The sequence below is a fragment of the Bos javanicus genome, chromosome 10 (genome assembly GCF_032452875.1).
Source record: "Bos javanicus breed banteng chromosome 10, ARS-OSU_banteng_1.0, whole genome shotgun sequence".
Taxonomy (NCBI): domain Eukaryota; kingdom Metazoa; phylum Chordata; class Mammalia; order Artiodactyla; family Bovidae; genus Bos; species Bos javanicus.
In genome coordinates, this window is record NC_083877.1 from 5,484,070 (window position 1) to 5,508,431 (window position 24,362).

The window sequence follows — 24,362 nt, forward strand, 5'->3', positions numbered from 1 at the left end:
GCACTCTAACACAGATGTTTTGGTGGTTTCTAGTTTCTTCCTTCCTCCCTCCATCCCTTCTTCCTTTCCGCCTCTGGCCCCACATCAAACATCACTCCAATGGAATACCTGCACATGCCATGCTTCTTTTGGTTAAGTATCAGGTTAAATTCCTTCTTAGTGGTGATATTCTGATTCTGATCCATGCAAAACAAGCTAAGGCCCTGCTTGATTCCTGGACGCTTTCTTTCAAGCGGATCCTGGTTTTCCAGAAAACAGCCAGCAGCAGTCTCCTGGGGTCTGGGAGTGTGGAGAAAATCAAGTTGACAGAGGACCTCCTCTCAGGGAGGAGCTCAACGCCATCTGACACAGATGAAGTCTCTCTCTGGCTCTTGGCCAGGAGTGGTTTTGCAATCTGAATAAGAGAGGCATCGTTTAATTGCAACCGCTGTGTCGGCACGGGGATCACGGCTCCTGGTCACCTTCTGCCACTCCACCTGGCTCAGCCACCTAGCCTAGCAGGCTGGGCCTCCAAGTATTATTTTTAGAAGAACTTTTCATTATATAAATAGCCCAAACAGTACGGCTGTTACTGTCACACTTAATTAACTTTGAAGGGGGTTTGGGTTTTTTTTTTTGAGAACCCCTATTTCTGATCAAAATTTCCTCTGAGTTTCCTTAATAGCCAGGTTTAAGTATTTTGAACTGATGTTTTAGTTAATGTTTGAAGACTTTCAAATCTGAATAAACCGGCCTCTCATATAATTAAAAATTAATTCTTCTTTCCCTCCCTCCCTCCTTCCTTCTGTCGCTTCCCCCTCTCTGCTCTTGTCAGCAAATATTTCCTGTAGAATCTACAACGTGCCCATTGTTGTTTGAGGTGCTGGGGCCATGGCCACAACCACCACAAAGAAAGCACTGGTTCCTTTCTTCATGGAGTTCCTGGAGTTTCAAAGAACAACCACTGCGGTTGTGTTTCTGTTTCCCAGAAGTTTCCAGTGACCTTTGTAAGGCATGAGCTTTCGTGTGGAGCTTTGTGGGCAGAATGATGGCCTTAGAGGATCATGGCCCTTGGGGTCACTACTCCAGGATCACTGTCTTCATGATCACTATCGTTGTTACCATCACAGCTAGTATAAAAAGCACTTTCTTGAACCTTCCTTTCAATAAGCGATGACATTGCTTATTGCAGTAAACCAAGGGCTCTGAGGTATACAGGAAGAGCCAACTGTTTGGATCATTGCATACCCAAGCCCTAACGCTGGGAAGGTGACCTTTGCTGACTGTTTGGTGTTACGTGGACCATCCATTCTTTCTCTGAGGCTCTGCCTGTACCAGACACATGTAGAACACTGTTCTGATACTTCCTTTCCTCATTTCTTTCAAAATCTCTACTATATAGTGGACACCCTTCTAGATCACTTAGATCTAACGCATTCTATTGGGAACCTAGGCTGTGGCAATAACCACCACCATCATGAGAAGAGCCATGAGCAAGGAGGTCTGCTTAAGCAGGCTTGCAAGTGGCAAATGATGGGAGATGATCTGAGTGTCTATCAGCAGGGGAATGGTTCAACCCATGATGGAGCATCTGCACTACAGCAGAGTCCTGGGCAAGGTGATTTCACGCATATTAAATGAAAGATCTCAGCTTCACAATGACTGCTCACGAGGGGAATCTGTTGCTATTTAACAGTTGAGGACAGCAAGGCTCAGAGAGGCCTAGTGATGTCACACCCCTAGTAAGTGGCCAGAGAGCCTGGATTCAGACTCAGCTTCTGTCCCTCCAGCTACCTTCACGCCCGCTCTTGCACAGACTTCAACTTGTCCTTCAAAGTGGATCTCAGCAGATAGTCCTGTAGTTGCCTCACTCACTCTGCCATTCGGGCACCCTGACTTTGGCCCAAATGCACCCAGTCTCTTCCCTCCCGACTTTCCCTTTGCTGTCTTCTTCACTTGGAGTCCTGTTCTTCCTTGTCTTCAGTCAACGATGCCTTTCTCAAGGCCTAGCTCAAACACAGGTCCCCACACCCTCCCTCACCATCTGAAAGCATGGTGTTGTTTTGAAACCTTTCAAAAGCCAACATGATATAAAGTGAAGAAGACGTTATCTTAGGACCCATCTTGCTAACGGACGCACAAAATAAATCAAGATAAAGCACAGATGCTCAGATACAGTTCACAGCTTGATACTGAGATGCTGAATGTGGCTCCCAGGGAAGGAACTTGAGGGGGGCGTGCATGCAGGTTGCCTCTGTAACAGCTCACCGCCAAACAAACCTGAACATGATTTTTGCTTTTCACCTTTTTTTTTTCCTAAAAGCAAAAATCCTCCTTGGATTTCTTCCAGTACAAAATAGGTACTAATGTAGGTCTTTCATGAAAGAGAAGTGAGGTAAAGCAAACTTTCAAAAAGTGGGGGGATCCCCGTACCTCTGTCTCCCTGAAGCCTGCAGGTGGGGGCACCCTCTCCTGTACTTTGTGCTGCGTTATAGTGGCTCAGATTGTAAAGAATCTGCCTGCAATGCAGGAGACCCAGTTCGATCCCTGGGTTGGGAAGATCTCTTGGAGAAGGGAATGGCACCCCACTCCAGGATTCTTGCTTGGAGAATTCCACAGACAGAGCCTGGAGGGCTATAGTCCATGGGGTTGAAAGAATCGGACTTAACTGAGCAACTACCACTTTTACTTTCACTTCATACTGTTGGTGCCTGGCTTTGTTAATATGGCTCAGTGTCTGTCTGCAAGCAGGGCCTGGATCTAGACCACCTGTCTCCAGCTTCCATCCACCTATCCATCTGTCCTTCCATCCTTCCAGCCAGCCAGCCAGCCAGCCAGCCAGCAAGCACGCATTTCTTGTTGTCTAAGGGAGAGGCCCAGGGCACACAGAGTGAGTGTGAAAACGATATGGCATTTTCATTAAAGCCGGCTTCCCCCACTTCCTGTCCCGGTCTTGCAGGCTGACCACAGGCATTGCCGTTGTACATGTCACACTGCTTCCTCTTATGTCATCTCAGTTTTGGCCTTAAGAGCCTCTGAGAAAAGCACTTTCTGAAGAATTTGCTCATGGGATGCTGTGCCTCTTACTGCCCCCTGGGAGGTTTCTGACCTTCATCTACAGTCGTCACCTGGCACATGCAGCCATAACAAAAAGCAGTGCCCTGCTCAGAGTCTGATTCATCACGTCAAGCACCTCTGGGAGGCCATGGTGGCCAGACAGACACTGAGCCATATTAACAAAGCCAGGTGCCAACAGTATGAAGTGAAAGTGAAAAAAATTAGCCTTCAAGAGCAGCCACAGCTGAGTGTGTTAAAGGCACTCAGTGAGCTCACAGATGTGTATTAAACCCACTGTGCTGGGCTCTGCACAGGGAAGTCTGCTTTGATCACCTCCTATGACCAGCCTCGGTCATCTCTAAGTACAGATAGATCTTTGACGTGACTTGCAAGGTTCTGCGTGACCTGGTTTTGTCTTTTCTCTTTAGCTTTAGCTCCTGCCTGCCCGGTGCCCTTTAGTTGGACAACACTTGGAGAAATATAGCTCTGGTAGCATTTGATTTCTCCTGATTTTAAAAGTCTTAGGCCCATATGACTCTGTGCCTTTGCACATGCTATTCCCACTGCCTGGAATGCCCTTCTTCCCTTCCATGCCTGGGGAACTCACACTCTTCCCTGAAGACCTGTCTCTGTCACCTCCTCCAGGAAGTCTTTCAGAATCTTCCAGAGGTACCTGCTCCATCTTCTCTCACTTCTGCTTCCCACTTATACCTACCTCTGGTAAAGGCTTGTGATTTCTGGGGTGCACAGGAGAGAGAGGTTCTTTAACTTTCCACTGGGTAGAAATCTGAGTTTCCAGGGCCCTTGGAAAATTCTCCTCTGGATGTGGTCCTTGGTGATTCCTCATCAAAGTGTGTCTCCCTAGGAATGCGCTGTGGTGGGTGGAATCTGGAATACCATGACCCTGCTCAATCCTCTCCTGTGACTGCAAAGAAAACGGGGGCTTGAAGTGTTGAAGGTCACCCCCCCAGCAGAGGTACAGCCCAAAGGCCCACCAGGTCTGCCTAATGCCCCAACTCCCCTCTCACTGCTGCCCACAAAATCCTGCAAGAGATGCCACTGACAGTTCTGTTTGCCAACAGAGGAGAGAAGCCATCTAGATTAACTAGTCTGGGGACTGGGGTCTTCTCCCATCAAATTTTATCAAACTGAGTCCAACACTTTTCTTTCCCTTTTCACTAAGAGGTGAAATGAAGCTCCCCTTTTGCAGCTTAAGTACCTAAACCCCCAGGCAAAGCCACTGGGGGAGTAACTAGCAATTTGGGGGAATTAGTTAAAGCTCCTTTGGGTTTCTCACTCAACCTGGAAGATGAATCCAATTCTCCAAGCGATCACTTACAATAGGAAAAGAAAATGATATTCAGCAGGCAACCACTGTGTGCTAGGGGAGCACACAATGGCTTCTGGGGGAGCCAGTGGGCAAGTCTGTGCAGTAGGTCATTTGATCCTTATTGTGCAAAAATTGACATGCCTACAAGTGAAGGGACACCCAGGGGCTCAAAGACAAGGACTCTGACACTGGATGAATCTGGATTTTAATCTCAGAACTGTCATTTAAGAGCTTGGTGACCCTGGGCATATGACTGCAACCTCTCTGAGCCTTAGTTTTCTCTTCTGTAAAACTGGGGTAATGATATGTCCTCCTTCACTTGGTGGTTGTGAAAATGCAGAGCAAAGGTATGTCAAACACTTTGTGCCTGGCATATGGCAGGTTACATTAAATATAATAATAGTATAAAAATAATATTTCATAATAATAAAAATATTACCTTTTATTATTGTCAAAAGCCCCATAGCCAGGAAACTGCATTCACACATGCTCTATATATGTAGGGAGTGGATCCGAGGGCAGACACTGTGCTGGGTGCCAGGGGACAGCGGTGGACATGGGAGACAAATCTTGGAGCTTCTGTGACAGCGTGGTGGTTGGAGGGGAGCAAACATGAAGTAACTCATAGCAGAGCTGCCAATTCAACTGCAGTATGTTGACAGTTCTATAAAGGGGGAGTGTAAGGAGCCACAGGCTTCTTTGGTAGCTCAGCTGGTAAAAAATCCGCCTGCAGTGCAGGAGACCCCGGTTCGATTCCTGGGTTGGGAAGATCTGCTGGAGAAGGGATAGGCTACCCACTCCAGTATTCTTGGGCTTCCCTGGTGGCTTAGACACCTGCAATGTGGGAGACCTGGGTTCGATCCCTGGGTTGGGAAGATCCCCTGGAGGAGGGCATGGCAACCCACTCCAGTATTCTTGCCTGGAGAATCCCCATGGACAGAGGAGCCTGGTGGCTCCAGCCCATGGGGTTGCAAAGAGTTGGACACGACTGAGTGACTAAGCACAGCCATCCTGGTCTGGAGGGTACGTGATTTGAGATCTGAACAGAAAGGAAAAGGGTCACTCAGTGAAAACAGGGGACGGGCGGGCTCCAGAGGACAGCTGCTCCAAACACTGGGAGGCAGAGAGTCGGGGATGTCCGCAGAGCTATAGGAGCCCTTGGGGGTGGGGGGGTGAGTGGAGATTGATGCAACTGGAAGGCCAGAGGTGGCTTTATGTCCAGCAGTCCTGCGGGGACATCAGGGGGCGGGGGGGGGTGGCTGCAGGGTGGCAGGGGGCCTTACTGGGTCCTGCTGGCTACTCCCAGCTATCACTGCCAGTAATGAGATGCAGGGGTCACTGGGTCCCTGGTAGGCAGTTCCTCGTCTTTATGAGCCATAATGCCCCAGAACATCGCCCCGTCACTTTGTCGTCCGAATGGTACTGGGTGCTGCGGGCATCAGAGGGTGGCCCCAGGGTCAGCTCCCTCAGGAGTGCCACCCACTCAGGAGTCCCAGAGGGGCCTGAGAAGTGGAAGCTTTGTCAGCAGGGTGACTCTCATTCTTGAAGGAGGGAAGACGGGCCTTCCAAGCCCCGCTGTGGCTGCACACAAAGGTGCTGAGCAGCGTGACTGGAGACCAGGTGGTGGGGGCCACGCCACTTCAGAAAGGCTGGTGGCACTCTGGGACTCCATCACTGGGAGCCCGGGATGCGGGGCAGGGCCCGGGGGCGCACCCAAAGGGTGAGGCGGGTCCAGCCCCCAGCAGTTCAGACACTGCCTAGCGATGGGGGCAGGGGCCATGGAGGGTGTGGGGAGCAGCAAGGGGCTATGGGAACTGGGAGGATGCTGTGGTGATGCTGTGGGTGGGGGCAGGTGACAGCGGTGTGTGTGTGCAGAAGGCAACATCTTATGGGGCCTGGAAAACCCCATGAATGCTAAAAAAACAAGCTGACCCAGCAGTTGCACTTTGAGGAATTCATCATATGACCTGGAAATGTTGTTCAAATCCCTGGGACAGCATGCAATGCAATCATCAAAAGGACAACTGCACCAGCTTCTCGCATTTCTCAGATTCCACATATAGGTGATATCATAGAGTATTTGTTTGTCTGTGTCTGACTTATTTCACTTCAGCATAATACCCTCCAAGTTCATCCATGTTGCTACAAATGGCAGTATTTCTTTCTTTGTTATGGCTGAATACTATTCCATGGTATATATATGTATCACATCTTCTTTCTCCGTTCATCTGTTGATAGACACTTAGCTTGCTTCCATACCTTGGCGACTGTAAATAACGCTGCTACGAACATTGGGGTACATGTTTCTTTTCAAATTAGTGGGGGTTTTTTTTCAGATATATATCCAAGAGTGAAATTGCTAGGTCATATGGTAGCTCTAATTTTAGTTTTTTGAGAAACTTCCTTGCTGTTTTCTAAAAAAGAAGCAGACTCACAGATACAGAGAACAAATTAGTGGTTACTAGCAGGGAGAAGGATGGGAGGGAGGGCCAGTATAAAGGTAGTGGATTAAGAAGTACAAACTACTATGGATAAATAAGCTACAAGGATATATTGTAAATGCTGTGATTCACTATATTTTATGCCTGTAACTTACATAATACCATATATCAACTGTACTTTAATAAAAAAATTAAAATTAAATAAAGGACCGTTGCAGGCTTTGGGGCTGATGTGGAATGTTCTCTGTATGTGTGGGGTGTGACATTCTAAAGGGGGAACGCGTGTGTGTTTTTGTGCTCTTGCACTGACACACAACTGGTCCAGGAAGGACACGTGTGAAAAGGGACTGACTGCTTCCATGGAGGTTTATGGGGGCTGAGCCAAGGGTGCAGGAAAGACTTCCTTCACCATATTTCCCTTGGGACCTTGGGAATCTCTTTACCTATAGTTAGTGCCATGGGTTTTCCAGTAGTTATGTACGGATGTGAGAGTTGGACCATGAAGAAGGCTGAGCACTGAAGAACTGATGATTTCAAATCGTGGTGCTGAAGAAATTCTTGAGAATCCCTTGGACAGCAAGAAGATCAAACCAGTCAATCTTAAAGGAAATCAACCTGGGATATTCATGGGTATTCATGCTGAAGCTGAAGCTCCAATACTTTGGCCACCTTTTGCAAAGAGCCAACTCACTGGACAAGACCCTGATGCTGGGAAGGATCAAGGGCAGGTGGATAAGGGGGCGACAGAGGATGAGATGGTTGGATGATATCACTGACTCAATGGGCATGAGTTTGACCAAACTCTGGGAGATTGTGAAGGATAGGGAAGCCTGGCATGCTGCAGTCTATGGGGTCACAAAGAGTTAGACATGACTGAGCGACTGAACAATGACAACTGTGGGTAGACATCACCTATGGCCAAACTAACAGCCAGGCCACAGGGCTTGACCAGCAGAGAAGGGCAGACAGAGGGCACCCAGGTGGAAGGAACAACAGCAAAGGAAAGGCGGCTGTGTGCTCGGGTGACACTTAAGAGCCGGACCTGGTGCGTCGGGGCTCCAGGCCAGGGCTGGCACTTGGTCTACTCAGTCAAGAGTAGAAGAATTGATGCTTTTGAACTGTGGTGTTGGAGAAGACTCTTGAGAGTCCCTTGGACTGCAAGGAGATCCAACCAGTCCATCCTAAAGGAAATCAGTCCTGAATATTCATTGGAAGGACTGATGCTGAAGCTGAAACTCCAATACTTTGCCCACTTGATGCGAAGAGCTGACTCATTAGAAAAGACCCTGATGCTGGGAAAGATTGAAGGCAGGAGGAGAAGGGGACGACAGAGGATGAGATGGTTAGATGGCATCACTGACTCTATGGACAAGAGTTTGAGCAAGCTCTGGGAGTTGGTGATGGACAGGGAAGCCTGGTGTGCTGCAGTCCATGGGGTCACAAAGAGTCAGACATGACTGACGTATGTTCATGGGTCAGAAGTGCCTCATTGATTGACGGCCGACTGGGATCAAGAGGGTAGTGTCCCACATGCCACTAGTTCTCAGAACTGACTGACTTCAGTCAAGAGCCCCTTACTAGTAAGTCCTCTGCTCCAAGCTCACCCTGAGGGACCCCTCTTCCCGCAGTTACTGATAGGACTGGTCAGGCCCAGCCCCTCTGATTGCTTCTCCTGTCATTTGCATAAAGATGACAATGGCTGCCAAGCCTTAGCCCTGCATGATCTGGTCTCTGCCAACCTTTCCAGCCAATTCTCAGGGTGGGGAGGGAAATGTAGCTGTGGGGGAAGTGCTGAGGAGTTTGCATTTAGTTCTAAGGGCAGCAGGCCAGCCCTGGAGGTTCCATCAACAGGTCCGAGGTTGCCTTGAGAGCTGTGGGGCACAACCCTCTTGATCCCAGTCAGCCGTCAATCAATGAGGCACTTCTGACCGATGAACATACGTCAGATGCTTGCTTCACGACACGCCTAGGGCTATGTGCTCTCTGAACATCCTCTCACTCACGCTTTACCACAACATCCTGTGGCAAGAAGTCTTTTCCTCATTTTAAAAATGCAGAAACCCAGGTTCAGGAAAGTGAGGTTGCCCAAAGTCTCAATATCACCAAGTCGAAAAGTCAGAATTTGAACCCCCGTCTGTCTGACTCCAGAATCCTGGTTCTCAGTTGCTATTATTTCAGTTTTCCTACAGAGAAAGAAACTATGCCCTTCAGGCTTTCCAAAGAGATGGTGTGAGTTCCCCGGGCATCCGCAGCAGAAGATACTTCCTCTTTTGCTGTCTTTGATCTTCGTGGTTATAGATTTCTAACTCCTTCCCCGTAATAGGCGAGACGTTTGGCAAAAAACCTCTTACGGCAGTATACAATTTCTGGTTGGGGTTGTTCATTAGAGAGAAAGGCCTTGGGCTCCTGATGGTCTGAGTTTTTGTTCCACCATTTCATGTCTTCTGAGCTGACAGGGATCTGAAGCTGGGATTGTTTTCACTTCTGCTCTCAAGCCCAAATTGTCCCAAACACTGCAGCCCACTTGGAGGAGTGTCCCCCTCTGCACAGGCTGAGAGGTGAAGGGACCCAAATATTATCTGGAATTTGGGGCAGGTTCTGTAACCGCTGCTGTTGGCACATCCAAAGAAGAGCCCCACCCATGTGTGTCTACCAGCCCAGAAAGGCAGGGTGCAGCAAAGCAGACCTTTTCCTGTGATGACTGTTATCACTTGGGCATCACAGTGCCAGGAAGATGACCTGGGCTGGAAGCCAGAACACCGACCTCTTCCATCTGCTGAGCACCCACAGGTAGCTTAGTATCTCTAGGCTGCTGTGCGGTGCTCAGTCATGTTCGACTCTTTGCGACTCCCTGGACTGTGAACTGTAGCCCACCAGGCTCCTCTATCCGTGGGATTCTCCAGGCAAGAACTCTGGAGTGGGTTGCCATTTCCTACTCCCAGGGATCTCCCCAACCCAGGGAGTAAACCTGCATCTCTAGCGTTTCCTGCCTTGGCAGGCAGATTCTTTACCACCGCATCACCTAGGAAGCCCCAAATATCTCTGTGAGGCAGAGATTATTATGAGTCCCATTTGACAGATTGTGAAACTCAGCTTCAGACGTTGTCACTTGTCCAAAGGTGCACAGCTGGTAAAGAGGCAGGCAAGGCTTTGAGCCAGATCTAACTCCACTGTCTCTGAGTGTCCATAGCCAACCACTATGCCGCCCCGCCCCCCGCCAACTAAGACATGCATATAATTTGGTTTATTTGCTGACTATTTGTGTGACCAGTTCTTGCTGAGGTGTTTTCTTTTCAGTGAGAGACCCCAGGCCATCTGCCTGGCCTCTGCCAACGGTTGATGTGGGCAGCTGAAGCCACATCGGATGACAACAAATTCCCTTGGTCATTGTTGTTTAGGAGCATCTCTATTTCCCCCTTTTTTTTTTCCATGTAGGTGAAGGGCACATAAGATCAAAGTGCGCAGTTCAATGGCACTCAGCCCATTCATAATGTTGTGTAACTACCAGTTCCACTTGGTTTTCAGACATGGTCATCACCCTGAAGGGAGCCGACACCCGTTAAGCAATCACTCCCTGTCTCTGGTTCCCGGCAACCACCGACATGCTTTCGGGCTCCATCGAGTTTTCCTGTTCTGGACACTGAGGACACTTAGGAAAGGAGGATCTCTGAGTCTCTTTTCTAGCCTCTGTTTCCCCTTCATCCACCTTGGGGCTCAGGCTACATATTCAAGCATCATCTTGGACCACTGTCTTTCCTTCATTCCCAACATTCAACCCATCAGCAAAGTTGATGGATTTTCCCTCTGAAATACATACCTCTTGGATGAGACTACTTTCTTTGGCTGCTGCCATCCTGCCCTAGTCCAGGCCAGCACCATCTCTTGTCTGGACTTCCGTGACAGTTGTCAGCAGGCATCTCTGCTGCTCCCTTTGGTCTCCAGCACTGCCCTCTTGCTCCTGTCTCATCCACACTGTGCCTCACACACGCTCCTTGGCTCACAAGACATTCTCCCCCCCGGGATCCATGCCCCATCTCTCTGACCTCCTTCCTGGGCCTCAGGACTCACTGGGTACCCGGCACTCTGACCCTGCCCCAGAGCCTTGGGCATTCACAGTCTCCTCCTCAGGCCTCTACTTTGATCTGCGGCTGATGTGGACACTGGCATCTTGGCTCAAAAATCAGTTCTGTGGAGGGCATCCTTCGTGACCCCTGGAGCAGCTCCTTGAACCCTCACCATATTTCACTCCACAGAGAGAGCCAATTTTTTTTGGCACTTTTTTCTTTTTTTCCCTATTTGTTCACTGTATCTCTCTCCTAAATAGAACACAGGCATCATGAAGGCCAGGATCAATTTTTTGTTCCCTAACAGGCACTTAATGGGGGCTCGATTAATATTTATTGGGTTGACTGATGCATACTGAAAACAACCATCATTGCAACATAATACCCCATTTGTGGGGTGCTTTGAAAGTGTAGGCAATGCTCTAAGAACTGATATTTACATACTTAATCCCATTTAATCTCTCTGCAACAGCCTTCCTACATGGACACCATTATTTACCTCCACTTTATAGATGAGGAACTTGAAGTTTATGGTGCTTTATAACCTGATCAAAGTCCATGACCAGACTCGAGGTAACAAGTGTGGGGAAGGTCTGGGTGGGGGTACTTTCCAAGACAGGCATTGGATGGGGCCAAATGAAAATTCTGCCTTGATTCTTCTGGGGGAGATGATACCCTGTATTGCCAGTGTTTGCAGGGGGACCCAAATCTCTGCCACCCAGGACAAAACTCCGTGGGGTGCAGAGGCTGGGTAGAGAGGGCACTGGGCAGGGAATTTGAAACCTGAGTCTGAGTCCCTGGTGTGACTCTGACTTGCTCTGTTACCTCCCACAGGTTTTATACCGCCAGTTTCCTCAGCAGAAAAGAGGGAAGATGGGCTTAGAATATCTTAAAAGTTTCTTGTAACAATTTGATGTGTGTGCGTGTCTGGAGGGGGTGGGAGGGAAAGAATCACAAACTCCCAGACTAATTAAAATAAGAGGGTTCTGGGTAGAAACAACACTCAGTGGTCATCTGGTGCTCAGGAACCCCTCCTATAGCATCCCAGAGAGGCAATCATCCCCGATGGCCCTGCATACCTCCAGGGATGGCGGCTTACTAGCTTATAAATTATTTGCCAATTGTGGCCATTTAAAAAACCTTATAGAATCCTACCTACTCTTTCATTTGGAAGCACACCCCCACATTGCATACCGAATGCATTAGAATACTCCTAGAACACATTCCATAGAAAATAGGATTTATATTTAGCTGTTTAGTATAAGGAGCTGCCACTGACTAGCTGTCGTAAATTGTCAATTAAACAAATATTTGTAATTTGGTGGGTTTTTTTTTTTTTTTTTTGCATTTTAGATCTGGTATTTGTGTGTGTGTGTATGTGTGTGTGTACCTGTGTGTGTATGTATGTGTGTGTGTGTATGCATGTGTATGTGTGTATGTATGTGTGTGTGTATATGCATGTGTATGTGTGTGTGTGTACGTGTGTGTATCTGTGTGTGTGTTTGCAGACATTTTTGTAGGCTACTGAAAGGCTATGAAGCCCCAGAGGACAAATCTAAGTCCCTTTTTCTGGACAGCCTCACAGAGCCCCTGACTTGTTGCTTCTCGGTGATACAAAAGTCCTCAGGCCCTCCACTGAACACCTCACAGTCCTTGTCACTGCCAGTACTGCCCTCACCAGAATCACCACCACCACCATCACATCACCACGACGGGCATCACCATCAGCGGTGACAGTAGAGCTGGGCACCAGAACCACCGCCCAATATGCATGTTCCTTCCTCTCTGTTCTTCCCCCCAGCCTCACTTCAGCAAGGTGTTGCCCTCCCAGCAGGGCACATAGCTTGCTCTTACAAGGCGAAAGTCCTGCAGCTCACTGGGTCACCTTAAAGATATCCACAGCAAACAGCGAAGGCTTGCCAGGAACATTCACACACTGGTTATCTTAGGTAATCCTCTCTGCCCTCCCCCACTTTCCACACCCTCCAGTCTTGCAGGAGAACTCCCTGCGGGGCTGCCAGGGCAGTCACTATTACTACACTTTGCAAAGACGGCTCGGACATGCCGAATGCCTGGGCTGAGGTCACACAGCTGGCCAGAGGAGGGAAGGACCCTCTCAGTTTCCAATTGCAAACAGCATACCCTGTCTGAAGCCTCCTATATTTCCAAACTTCATGCATTCATGGACCAACTCCATGATTTTGCCAAACCCACAAAATACACCAGTTCTATTTTGTACTTAACATTTTTCTTTAAAGTGATGGAATGAATTGCAAAAGGAATTTTGTCTTATTATTACAATAACCACCAGGATCACTTTCCCTCAAATAGGCTACCCTGAAAACAAAGGCAGTGGAAACAGAGCTGATGTTATTAAATTCCATGTAGCTGCTGCTGCCTGAAAAGCCAGCCTAACCCTCTCCTGGTTAGAAAGGCTGTGCTACAAAGGTGTTAAAGACACATTAGCACCTAACTGATAACTTTCTTTAAATAAAGGACAAAGTCTGAAGGAGAACTAAAAAGCCAATCTATTCACCGTGTGATGGGATGGTTGTTATCTGAGACAACTGACCATCCAAGTCCACCCCAGGGCACTCAGGGCCACTTGCCACGCTTGAGTATTTCATTCAACCCAGGAAGCTAACACGGTGTAGTGGAGAGGAACCAGGAACCTGTCGGAGGCTCAGTTTTCCCATCTGTAACGAGCATAAAACCACAGCATGCGATGCTGGCAAGATGAAATGTGAAGGCAGCGGGATGCTAGAGACGTGGTGGCCCCTTGGTAAATATCTCTCCCTGCCCCCTGGCCATTCTCTGGTCTTCTTGCCCGCCCTCCTGCAAGAGAAGGCACCCAGGTAAACACGTCTTCGTCTGGAAGGTCTGAGCACAGGGGCAGTTCCTGGGCAGCCCTGCACAGTCTCCACGGCTGGCTGGGACCATGTGCGGGTCAGAGGGCTTCTCCTCCCAGCCTGCCTCTCACCTCTCCCCAGCTCAGCCCTGATACAAATAAGGTCTTTCCCAGCAGCTGCCACAGGTTTGGATCCCAGCTCTGCTACTTGCCAGGGAGGCACTGTTAGCCAGGCAGCTCTGCCTTGAGCCTCAGTTTCCCTTTCTGCAAAAGGGGGATGCTAGTCCCAAACACACAAGGGTGGCTGGTGGGGGGTTAAGAGCAAGGCGCCTCCAGGACCAGTGACCTGGGCCACGTTCTGCACCACTGCTTCTTTATGCGGCCATAGGGAGCAGGGACTTGGATTCTCCCACCTCAGATTCCTCACCTGGCACAATGGAAATACAAGGAATCTTTCCGTTATCTGACTGTTGTGAGGAGTAGCTGGGCAAACGTGTGTGACGCTCCAGAGACCACTAAGTGCTGAGCGCAAGTGAGTGCTCTACAGATGCACAAACACTCGCACAATTGGGACAAGAGCCTGCCTCCCTCCAGCTGCCCGCTGGCCTCCGGGTCCCTTCAACCCCCCAAGGCCCCGCCCACAGCCCCTCCCTCAGCTACATGCTCCCAGCCCCCAGCCCTGGGGGACCAAATGACTGCTGCCTGGCTTCTACTCCGGATGCAGGCTTTCTGAAGATGCTCACTCAACACAATTCCAAATACACACAAACTGTAGGCTTAACTGTATTATTTATGACAGGTGATGCTGCAGATGACTTTTATATGTTCAAAACTGGAAGAACAGAGGCGTAAATTATGTCCTAATGGAATTACTAGAGCTGTTGCTATCACATTTTGGAAACTATGAAATAAGGGGAAATGCTTATATTTAAGTAGTAAAACAGTAGGATTCAGATTGTATACAGAGGATGACTGTAACTGTGAACTTCTACTCTGTTAACCGGCTGGGGAGAAACACAACAAATAAAGTTTATGTCTAGAAGGGAAGGCTGGATGGTAATAGTGGCTTTCTTCAGATGGTGATACAATTTTTTGTTACTGTTTTCTTCTGTATCTCCTTATTCAAAATCTTCTACACTTGAGAATTAATCCTACTGAGACTAAAAAGCAACAGGAAGATGCAGAAGTGTATCTAATATATTCTCCTTATATCAAAGGTGAGAATACACCATATATATGTAAACATGTGTTTATATATGGTGCTTCCCAGGCGGTGATAGCGGTAAAGAACCCACCAGCCAATGCAAGAGATGGAAGAAACATGGGTTCGACCCCTGGGTCGGGAAGATCCCCTGGAGGAGGGCATGACAACCTACTCCAGTATTCTTGCCTGGAGAATTCCATGGACAGAAGAGCCTGGCAGGCTACAGTCCATAGCGTCGCAAAGAGTCAGACACGACTGAGGTGACTTAGTACGCATGCTTGTGTTTATATATGAAGTGTATGCATTTTTGCATGAAGAAAATCTGAAAAGATACATTGCAACAAAATAAAATTGACCCCCTCTTTTGGGCAAGGTAGACGGAGCCTTTGTATATTATATCATGTACCTTTGTATGGGCTTCCCTGGTGTCTTAGCTGGTAAAGAATCTGCCTGCAATGCAGGAGACCTGGGTTCAATCCCTGGGTTGGGAAGATCCCCTGGACTAGAGCATGGCAACCCACTCCAGTATTCTTCCCTGGAGAATCCCCACAGACAGAGGAACCTAGCGGGTTGCAGTCCATGGGGTCGCAAAGAGTTAGACATGACTGAGTGACTAAGCATGCACACACCTTTGTATATTGTACTTCTGAGCCATATCAGTGTTTAATGAAAAAGTGAGAAGAAAAAGTCTTAGCTATCTAATAAACCTTTAGCAAAAGGCGGTATTTCCCCAAATAGGGGCAGGGTACTGCTTAAACAAAGGAGTCTGTACTGGGAATGACTCAGGGGTGAATCAAGTCAGCTGGGGTCTTGCTGGAACGAGTCCACCAGCATGTCTGTGACTGACAGGCCCTGTGGATTGCAGGGCTTTCCAAAAAGCCAAATCAGATCCCAGACCCACCCTCTTTCCACCAGCCCTACTTTTACCATGGAGCCTCGCCTGACAATGATGCTCCCAGGACCTGTCAGGGAATGCAGGGCAAGGGAAGGTACTAGGGCAGAGAAAACTAGGAGGCTGTTCAGACCTCCTAGGTCCGAGGGCCTCCTGACCCAGGCAGGCTGTGTATGAACAGTCTACATCCTCTGGGACTGTGGGGTGTGCAAGCGTGTTGACTCAGAGAGCAGATCGGGACGTGGGCCAGAGGGAAGGACCCTGTGGTCAGTAAGGGCCCAGTGCCATGGGATCACCACAGTCTTCAGGAGAAACGGGAAATATGATGTTTAAGTGAGTAAGTGAGAGTCGCTCAGTCGTGTCCGACTCCCTGTGACCCCATAGACTATAGAGTCCATGTAATTCTCCAGGCCAGAATACTGGAGTGGGTAGCCTTTCCCTTCTCCAGGGTGTCTTCCCAACCCAGGGATCAAACCCAGGTCTCCCCCATTGCAGGCGGATTCTTTACCAACTGAGCTACCAGGGAAGCCCTTAAGTGAGTACTTCTGGCTTTAAAATAAAACATCTAGGGGACTTCCCTGGTGGGTCAATGCTAAGACTCCATGCTCCTAAGGCAAGGGTGTGTGCATGCTAAGTCGCTTCAGCGTCCAACTCTTTGCAGCCCCATGGACTGTAGCCCACCAGGCTCCTCTGTCCATGGGGATCTTCAGGTGAGAATACTGGAGTGGGTTGCCATGCCCTCCTCCAGGGGATCTTCCCCACCCTGGGGTTGAACCTGTGTCTCTTACATCTCCTGCTTTGGCAAACGGGTTCTTTACCACTAAATGCAGGGGGGCTGGGTTCAGTCCTTGCCCAGGGAACTAGACCCTGCAGTCCTAGAAGCAAAGATTGAAGATCCTGTGCCTGCAACTAAGATCTGGAGTAGCCAAATAAATATTTAAAAAGAAAGAAAGGAAGGAAGGAAGATCTGAAAATATATACAGTCTTTGAAAAAAATAAATAGAAGACCCAAACTTTTCAATGAAATCTCATTTTAAAATAATGGCTTAAAAAAAAAATCTTACAGTTTTCTGCAAAAGTCCTCCACCAGCAGGCGTCTAGGACCTTGGCACATTCCTGGCGCTCTCGGAGAGCAAGGTCAGCCCCCAGGATCTGGTTGCTTTTCTAACCACCCTCCCGCCTTTCATACAGCTTTGCAAATTCTGCCCTAGACCAAATCCATCGGTCAGTTGTTCAGGGTTGCGGGGGCGGGGGGATCTGACATTTACCCACCTCTGCCCTGGGAGTGTGGTCCAGAAGAGGGGTGATTGAATCTAGCAATGGGCTTTCTCCGGGGTAGTGAGTGCTCTGCGTCTGGAAGGGACGGGCAGAGGCGCCATAGCTGGGACTCCTACAGCCTTCAGAGGCCAGAGTGTCTGCCCCTTCTGCCCTCCCCAGCCTGTTTCCCCTCCCCTCTTATCACACCCTGTGCTTCAACCACCCAGAAAGCTTCAGCCTTCCTTTCACTCTCCACAGTCTCACACCTCTGTGCCTTTGCACAACCCAACCCCTCGGTCTGGACACCCTCTACCTCTGCCTCTGTGGTCGTGTCTCAGCCACCAGGAAAACGCCACCCTCACAGGCCAGCTCGCACAGCTCCCATGCCTCCCCATCACAGCAGCCTGGGAGGCTGGCCTTGGCATTTCCCGTGTCGTTCATTATTTAGACTCCCCGATCTCCTTCGGGGGCTTCTGTCTGCCAAACGGCTTTAGGCTCTGCCCCTTCCCTCCAGCGGCAGTGCTCCAGCCTTCATTTCTGCTCATCTGGAAAGAGCGAGGGTATCCAGACGGGGTGCCTGGTCTCCCCTTCGCTCCCCAGCACCCTGGCCTCTGTGCTGTTTAGGGAAAGGGCACTTTGCAAAAGTGCAACCTGATGGCCTCTATCCTCAGCCTCCGATCTCTTCCTGGCTCCTGCAGCCTCCAGGGCTAAGTCCACACTCTTCTGCTCGGCACTGCAGGCTTTCCATGATCAGGATCTCGGCAAATCGAATCCTCTGTTACCTCCTTCCACTGTCCCCGGAGCCTCAGGCAAAACCTAATTGCTCTGAATGCCCTGAGCACACCTGGAGGCTTTGCAGCCATGTCTCCACACCTCTTTCTATGCCTTTAATACACAGACACTCTGCCTACCTGCTGCACTCCCGTTCACCCCCACACCCAGCTCTGAGAATCCTCCTGCTTCCCCGCCAGGGCAGTGGGTATTCCAGTCTCTAAGGTCTACTCGCAACTTCAGGGCTGCTTTTGTCCTGCTGTTGGCTACAAGCCTGCCTCCCCCACGACACCTGAGTCTTTGGGCAGGGGTGGCACTCATCTGTCTCTATGTCTTCGGGGCAGCGCCCAGGACTAGGCACAAGCAGACCACCAGGAAGTGTTTGTTAAGTGACTGAGTGAGGGGGCCAGATGGCTCTTATGCTCAGAGAGGGTTTGGAGGTTAGAAGGTTACTCTCCTGGGGAAAGCGGGTGACTCTAGAGCTGAAAGTGGCCAAGGTAGAGACCTGGGCAGACCTGCTGACAATTCTTCCTACTGTTCCTGGCTGCCACATGCTCCTGGAGACTGTCCCCACGGGGCTGGTGATAATCAGCCACGCTGCCTGCTACGATCCGTGACTAACTTGGCTCTAGCCACCTTTCTCTCACTGCCATGGCGCCAGGCCGACGCCTCCTGGCAGAGCTACCACAGGGAAGCTGGCATCAATGAAGGGCAGAGTTAGAAAGGCCCTATGAGGTCAGCCAGCTCATATACCTGTGTCTGTTTTCAGATGGCGCAGCGGGGACCCAGAGAGGGGCAGCCACTTGCCCAGGGTCACACAGGAGGCCAGTTCTTCTGGATTTTATAAGATACTAAAAAGGATACTCAAAAGAAACCTTGAGAGGGGATAGAAAAAGCCTGGGGCGGGGGGTGTCAGGGAAGGCCCTTGAGACCAAGAGAACAGGGAAGCTCTTTCTGAGGCTGACCCCAGACCTGCTCCCCATGCAAAGGAGGATGGGGTGGCAGTGGGGGGTAGGGGAAACCCCCTGCAAAGGACTTGCACAGCAACGGGCTTGCTGCTTTGAGGTCGGCTTGGCCATAGCAGAGTGAGGGCAGATGCACTCAAAGACGGGCACAAGGCCCTGTTGTGCAGGCCTGGTACTGTGCTGTGGGGTTTGTCATTTGGTCTAAGCAAGGGAAGCATGCAACCAACTTTTAAAGCTGATCTGAAAAGACAGTGCTGCAAACAAGATGCACAAATGGCCAAGAAGCACCCCAAAAAGCTGTTCAAATTCATTAGCCATCAGGGGAATGCAAATCAAACCCACGATGATATCACTTCACACCCACTAGCATGGCTAGGATCCAAAAGTCAGATCATAAGCACTGGTGAGGATGGGAAGAAACTGGAAACCTCAAACAGGGCTGGTGGGAAGGTAAGATGGTGCCACTGCCTTGGAAAACATTCTGGCGCTTCTTCAAAGGGTTAAACCTAGTGTTATCATATGACCTGATAATTCTACTTCTAGGTATATACCTCAGAGAAGTGAAAATTTATGTCCTGACAGAACCTGTACACAACTGTTCAGAGCAGTGTTGCTCATGATAGCCAAAAAGGTAGAAAAGACCCAATTACCCATCAACCATTAACTGATGATCGGATAAACAAAATTTGGTCTATCCATGGAATGGAAAATTATTTGAGCCATGAAAAGCGGTGAAGTACTGACACATGCTACAATATAGATGGGCCTTGAGGACACTATGCTAATCGAAATACACCAGACCCAAAAGGTCATATGTTGCATGATGCCACTGACACAAAATCTCCAGAATAAGCACAGCCACAGAGACATGAAGTAGATCAGTGATTTGTGGGGGTGGGGGTGGGGGATAGGGAGTCACAGCCAATGTGTACAAAGTTTCTCTTTGGGGTGATGAAAATGCTCTGGAATCAGATAGCAGTCATGGCTGCACAGCTCTATGAATATACTCAAAGCAACTGGCTTGTATATTTGAATGTTATGGCAGGTGAATTATATCTCTATAAAGCTTTCATGTTTTTTTTTTTTTTTAAAGACCACTCTGGCTGGTGGTGGGGGCAGAGTGGCAGCAGGGAGGCCAGGAGTGCCATCACGGGCTCCAAGGTGGCACTTGCTAAATATCCGTGGACGCCCTGAATGGGCCAACCCTATTCAGGAAGGCCCTTCTCTTCCGTTCCAGGGTTTCTGTACCCTGGTACTCAGTACCGCTGACATTTTGGACAGGTGAATTCTCTGTTGTGGGGGCCATCCTGTGCGTTGTGGGATGTTTGGCAGCATCCTCACCCTCTACCCACTAGATACCAGTACACCTCCTCACCCCCAGCTGTGATAATAAAACTATCTCCATATGTTGATAAATGTCCCTGGGCGGCCAAACTGTGCCCAGTTGAGAACCACTGTTCTAGCCTGTCTTGCTCACCTGGTGGGGTCTTGCTAATCCTTCCAGAACCATTTCAGATACCATGTTGTCTGAGAGCCTCCGTTCTTCCTCCTCTGAGGCCCCACGGTGCCTAAAACAATTCTCCACACCCACTAGGAAAGCCCCACGGACACAGTTCACACACCGCTCTCCCCACGTCTGTGTGGGGATGACACCTTATGTGCCTTTGGGTCCGTAGCACAAGGCCTAGCACTTCAGAGGTCACTGCGGAGCCATTTCTTTTCTTTTAAAAAGGAACTTGATTTAATTTTGGGGGGCATGCCCCACAGCTTGCAGGATCTTCGTTCTCCGAAGAGGGACTGACCCTGGGCCCCCACGTGAGAGACTGAGTCATCACCACCGAACCGCCAGGGAATTTCTCAAGTCATTTCTTCCCCTGGAAAGTGCAGAGGAGCACTGCCTCCCCCAGGGTTTCTGTGATAAGTACTAAGATGCCAACCGATGGCATCTGTTGACCCTTCCTGACTGCAGCTAGGAGTGCAGACTCTGAGTTTGGGTGGCCTGGGTTTGGACCCTGTGTGACTGGGGAAGTGGCTGAAGGTATCTCATTCTTGGTGTCTTCTCTGAAAAATGGGGCTCTCGCTAGCACCTGCCTCGCAGCTTTACCACGAGCACACAGTAAAAACGTAACTAATGCCAGATGTTGGCGGTATTAAAAATTTAGTATTCCTTCTTCCTTCTAAGATGCCTGCCAGGCCTCAATACAGAGGTGTCTCTATTGCTGACAGGCCTCCATACCCCAGCCGTGTCCTGGGTGCTGGCCAGGAAGAGGTGGGAGTGGGTGGGGTAGATGGTCCTTAAAAGTCAGACAGTTCCCTGTCCACTAATTATTATAGTATATGTTCCCTGCATAAAATCTGGAAAGTTCATAAATTATAAAGGGGGAATAAATCTCCCATGGGCAAACACTGTTAATGCCGTTTGACTTACATCCTTCCAGTCTTTTTTCTAAGTACTTGCCACCAATTTGTGACGCCACATATTATACATATGCATGTCCCCATCCATGAAAGGGAAGTCGAAGAGTCGTGTCCGACTCTTCGCGACCCCATGGACTGCAGCCTACCAGACTCCTCCGTCCATGGGATTTTCCAGGCAAGAGTACTGGAGTGGGGTGCCATTGCCTTCTCTGTCCCATCCATGAAGAGCTGTCCATTTCTCATAGAGGACAGGCTGGTGATTGTCCAGAGGAAGCGGCTGAGGTGGGGAGCAGTGGGAGGATGGGATTAGCAGGTGTAAGCTGTTACATATAGAATGGGTAAACAAGGTCCTACTGCACAGCACAGGGAACCGTATTCAGGAGCCTATGATAAACCGTGATGGAAAAGAATATTTGAAAAAAGAATGTCTCTCTCTCTCTCTAAAAAAAAAAAAAAATATATATATATATATATATACGTATAACTGAATTACTTTGCTATAACAGCAGAAATTAATACTATGTTGTAAATCAACTATAATTTCAAGTGTTTTTATACTGTGGTAAAATACAGATAACATAAAATTTATCATAAAAAAAAAAACTGTCCATTTTTATTAGCCACCTGACTGTTCCATAGTTTCCTCAGTTGATTTCCTACTTTCAAACATTCAGGTCCTCTCTGTTGATGAATCTCTTTCCAGCTGAGCCTTGGCTTATATTCCCATCATCTTGTTTGGATGTCCTCCTCTTCTCTTAGAGCATTTTTGGCAAAGGAACCTCTCCAGCCGGCCACAACACCCATTTTCCCAGAGCAGGGTGTCCATTTTCCCATCATCATAGACATTCTCCAGAAGCTGAGCTAAATCCTTGAGATTTTGACCCAATCCTGTTTCTGATTCTCTGGGGCCCTGGCGGAGGTGGACCACAGCTGGATTTGTTTTCCCCTCAGACAACTCAGCCCGGACGGTCGGTTCCATTAGTCATCATGAGAGGATGCAGAAGGAAGATTGCTCTTGTGACCTGGAGAGGCAGCCGAGGTTGAGGGGAACGGAGGTGAGGTGAACTGGGATGAGGTGGCAGGAGAAGGAAAAGAAGTTGGCGGGATAGAGTGAGTCAGCCTGGTGTCTGCTTCCCGTGTGGAGTTGGGTCGTGACCTTCCTTCCTTCCAGACTTCTGGAGAAATCGCCTGGCAAAGGCACCCCCCAACACACACCACAGCCAGAGTTCAGACTCACTTTCTCCAGCGATTAACATAATCACCTCTTCCTAACACGTGTGTCACAAGAAACCAGGCAACAAGCACGCAACTAACCAGGTACCAGGAACGTCATCCACCACCAGATTTGGGGCGCAGTTTGATGCTCTGAGAAGCACTCTACGATCAGGCAGGACTGGGGCCAACCCCAGGGCAGGCACTTCCCACCAGTGTGACGCTGTGGAAATCACAGACGCTGTGAACCTTGGTTTTCTGTAAACTGGAATTTAATGGCACTGGCTTCCCGATTATTGCAATGACTATAGCCAATACCATATACATCACTCACTGAGTTACCAGGCCTGGCAGGTGCAAAAGAAATGTTCTTTTTTCATTCTATTCAATTCTCCTCATAACTCAGGGTCAGAGGTGTCAATAAATATCATTTACTAATTGCTTTACATAACCTCCAACAACAGGAATCTCACGAACAGGGAGGAATTCATGACTTTCTATTACAAATAAGGAAACTGAGGCTCTGAGAGCGTCCCTCAGAAGTCTTTACTGGATATAAGCTGTCACCTTAAAGGCTGCACGTTTAAAATAACCACCAGGATGTTGTATCTGGGTTGGGGAGGGGTCTCCTGACACCCCCCCTCCTCATTCCCTGGGCACTGCTTCATGCCCAGCTGGACCACTAACCAGCTCTGGCAAAGGAGACCAGGACGGATCTGGCACATACAAATGAGTATTCAGGAGGCAACCAGAGCCAGGACTCTGGGCTCCCGAGTTAGGATATGACAGCTGCCGCTGGGAATACCACGACCCGCAGGTACCTGCCTGCCCCACCTTCTTATCCTTGAGTCTGGCCCTATTCATGGGGGAAGAAATTGAGGTTCCCATGCTCAAGGTCAGCTGCACGCCTTAGGCGGCAGAACTGCGTTTCCAAGCCTCCAAGCCGAGGCCACCTGCCCGGCTGCATCCTGGAGGCTCGCTGTCCAGAAGCTCCCGGTTCCAGGTCCTCGCTCCCGGGCATCGGGGTGACAGTCCAGGAGGGCGAAGGCTCTCTAAGGAGCTGGGACCCTCCTCCCTGCCCACCCCCTGCCCTCTACCGGCTTTCCTTAAGCAGAAAGTCGTGCCTTGCGCCCACAGACAACGCTCTGAGAAAACGCCAGCGCCCAGACATAGGGACAAAACACGGGCTGTTTCTGCGAAAGTGGGTTTTCCAAATCCATCCCCACGGGGGCAGCGGGGACTTCCGCGCGATCCCGCGCCCAGAGCACCACCGCAGACCCACCGGGGCTGCATCCCGCGCTTGCCACGTTCCCAGGGCGCCACCCCCGCGAGTCACACAAGGAAACTGAGTCTCGCCGGCAAAGGGACTGGTCCAAGGTCAGTCACAGCCCGCACGCGGACGGGCCGGGGCTCGAACCTGGGGTCAGGGTCAAGCCGGCGACGGGGAGCCGGGGGCAGCCGTCAGGGGCGCGCCTCCTCTCCTCCAGGGCCTGCCCGGGGACCCCGCCCCGCGCCCAGGCCCGGCGGGGAGACGGCGGCCGCGTTACCTGGAGGTGTTGCCGCCAAGGTGGCTCCGCTCGGGCTCGCCTCCGTCCTGCGCCCGCGCCGGCTGCGCTCCGGGCAGGGATGGAGCGGGCGGCGCTCCCCGCCCGCCCGCGCCCTGCGCCTCGCACCCACTTCCTCGTCTCCGCCCCCAGCTCGCTGCTCCTGGCTCCCGCTCTCTCCTTCCCTTCCTTCCCTCTCCAAGCCTCCTTCTCTCCCTCTCTCTCGTCTCTTTCCTCCACGGCGCACGCACACACTCACGTCCTCTCCTCCTTGGCTTTCCTGCCTCTCCCACACTCTCCCACGCTGTCTTTTGCTTTCTCCTGGACCTTCTTTCCTTCTCTCTCTGCCTCTGACACTTTCCCTTTTGTCTTTTTTTTGG

The 24,362-nt window shown here is 49.9% G+C and overlaps 1 protein-coding gene across 22 annotated transcripts in view; it reads right to left on the minus strand.

Moving 5' to 3' along the window:
- The window catches only part of HRH2 (histamine receptor H2), a 49,705-nt gene extending 25,628 nt beyond the window's left edge, over positions 1-24,077 (minus strand). For 6 of the 22 annotated variants that reach the window (XR_009738973.1, XR_009738974.1, XR_009738972.1 and 3 more), the window contains exon 1: positions 109-778. The gene's annotated coding sequence lies outside the window, so the exon portion shown is untranslated. Of the gene's footprint in view, positions 1-108; positions 785-3,751; positions 3,962-4,805; positions 14,357-23,985 lie in introns of those variants that run through there. The other 16 variants (XM_061429981.1, XM_061429982.1, XM_061429974.1 and 13 more) reach the window with 13 other exon arrangements.
- Between the last annotated feature and the right edge of the window lie 285 nt (positions 24,078-24,362).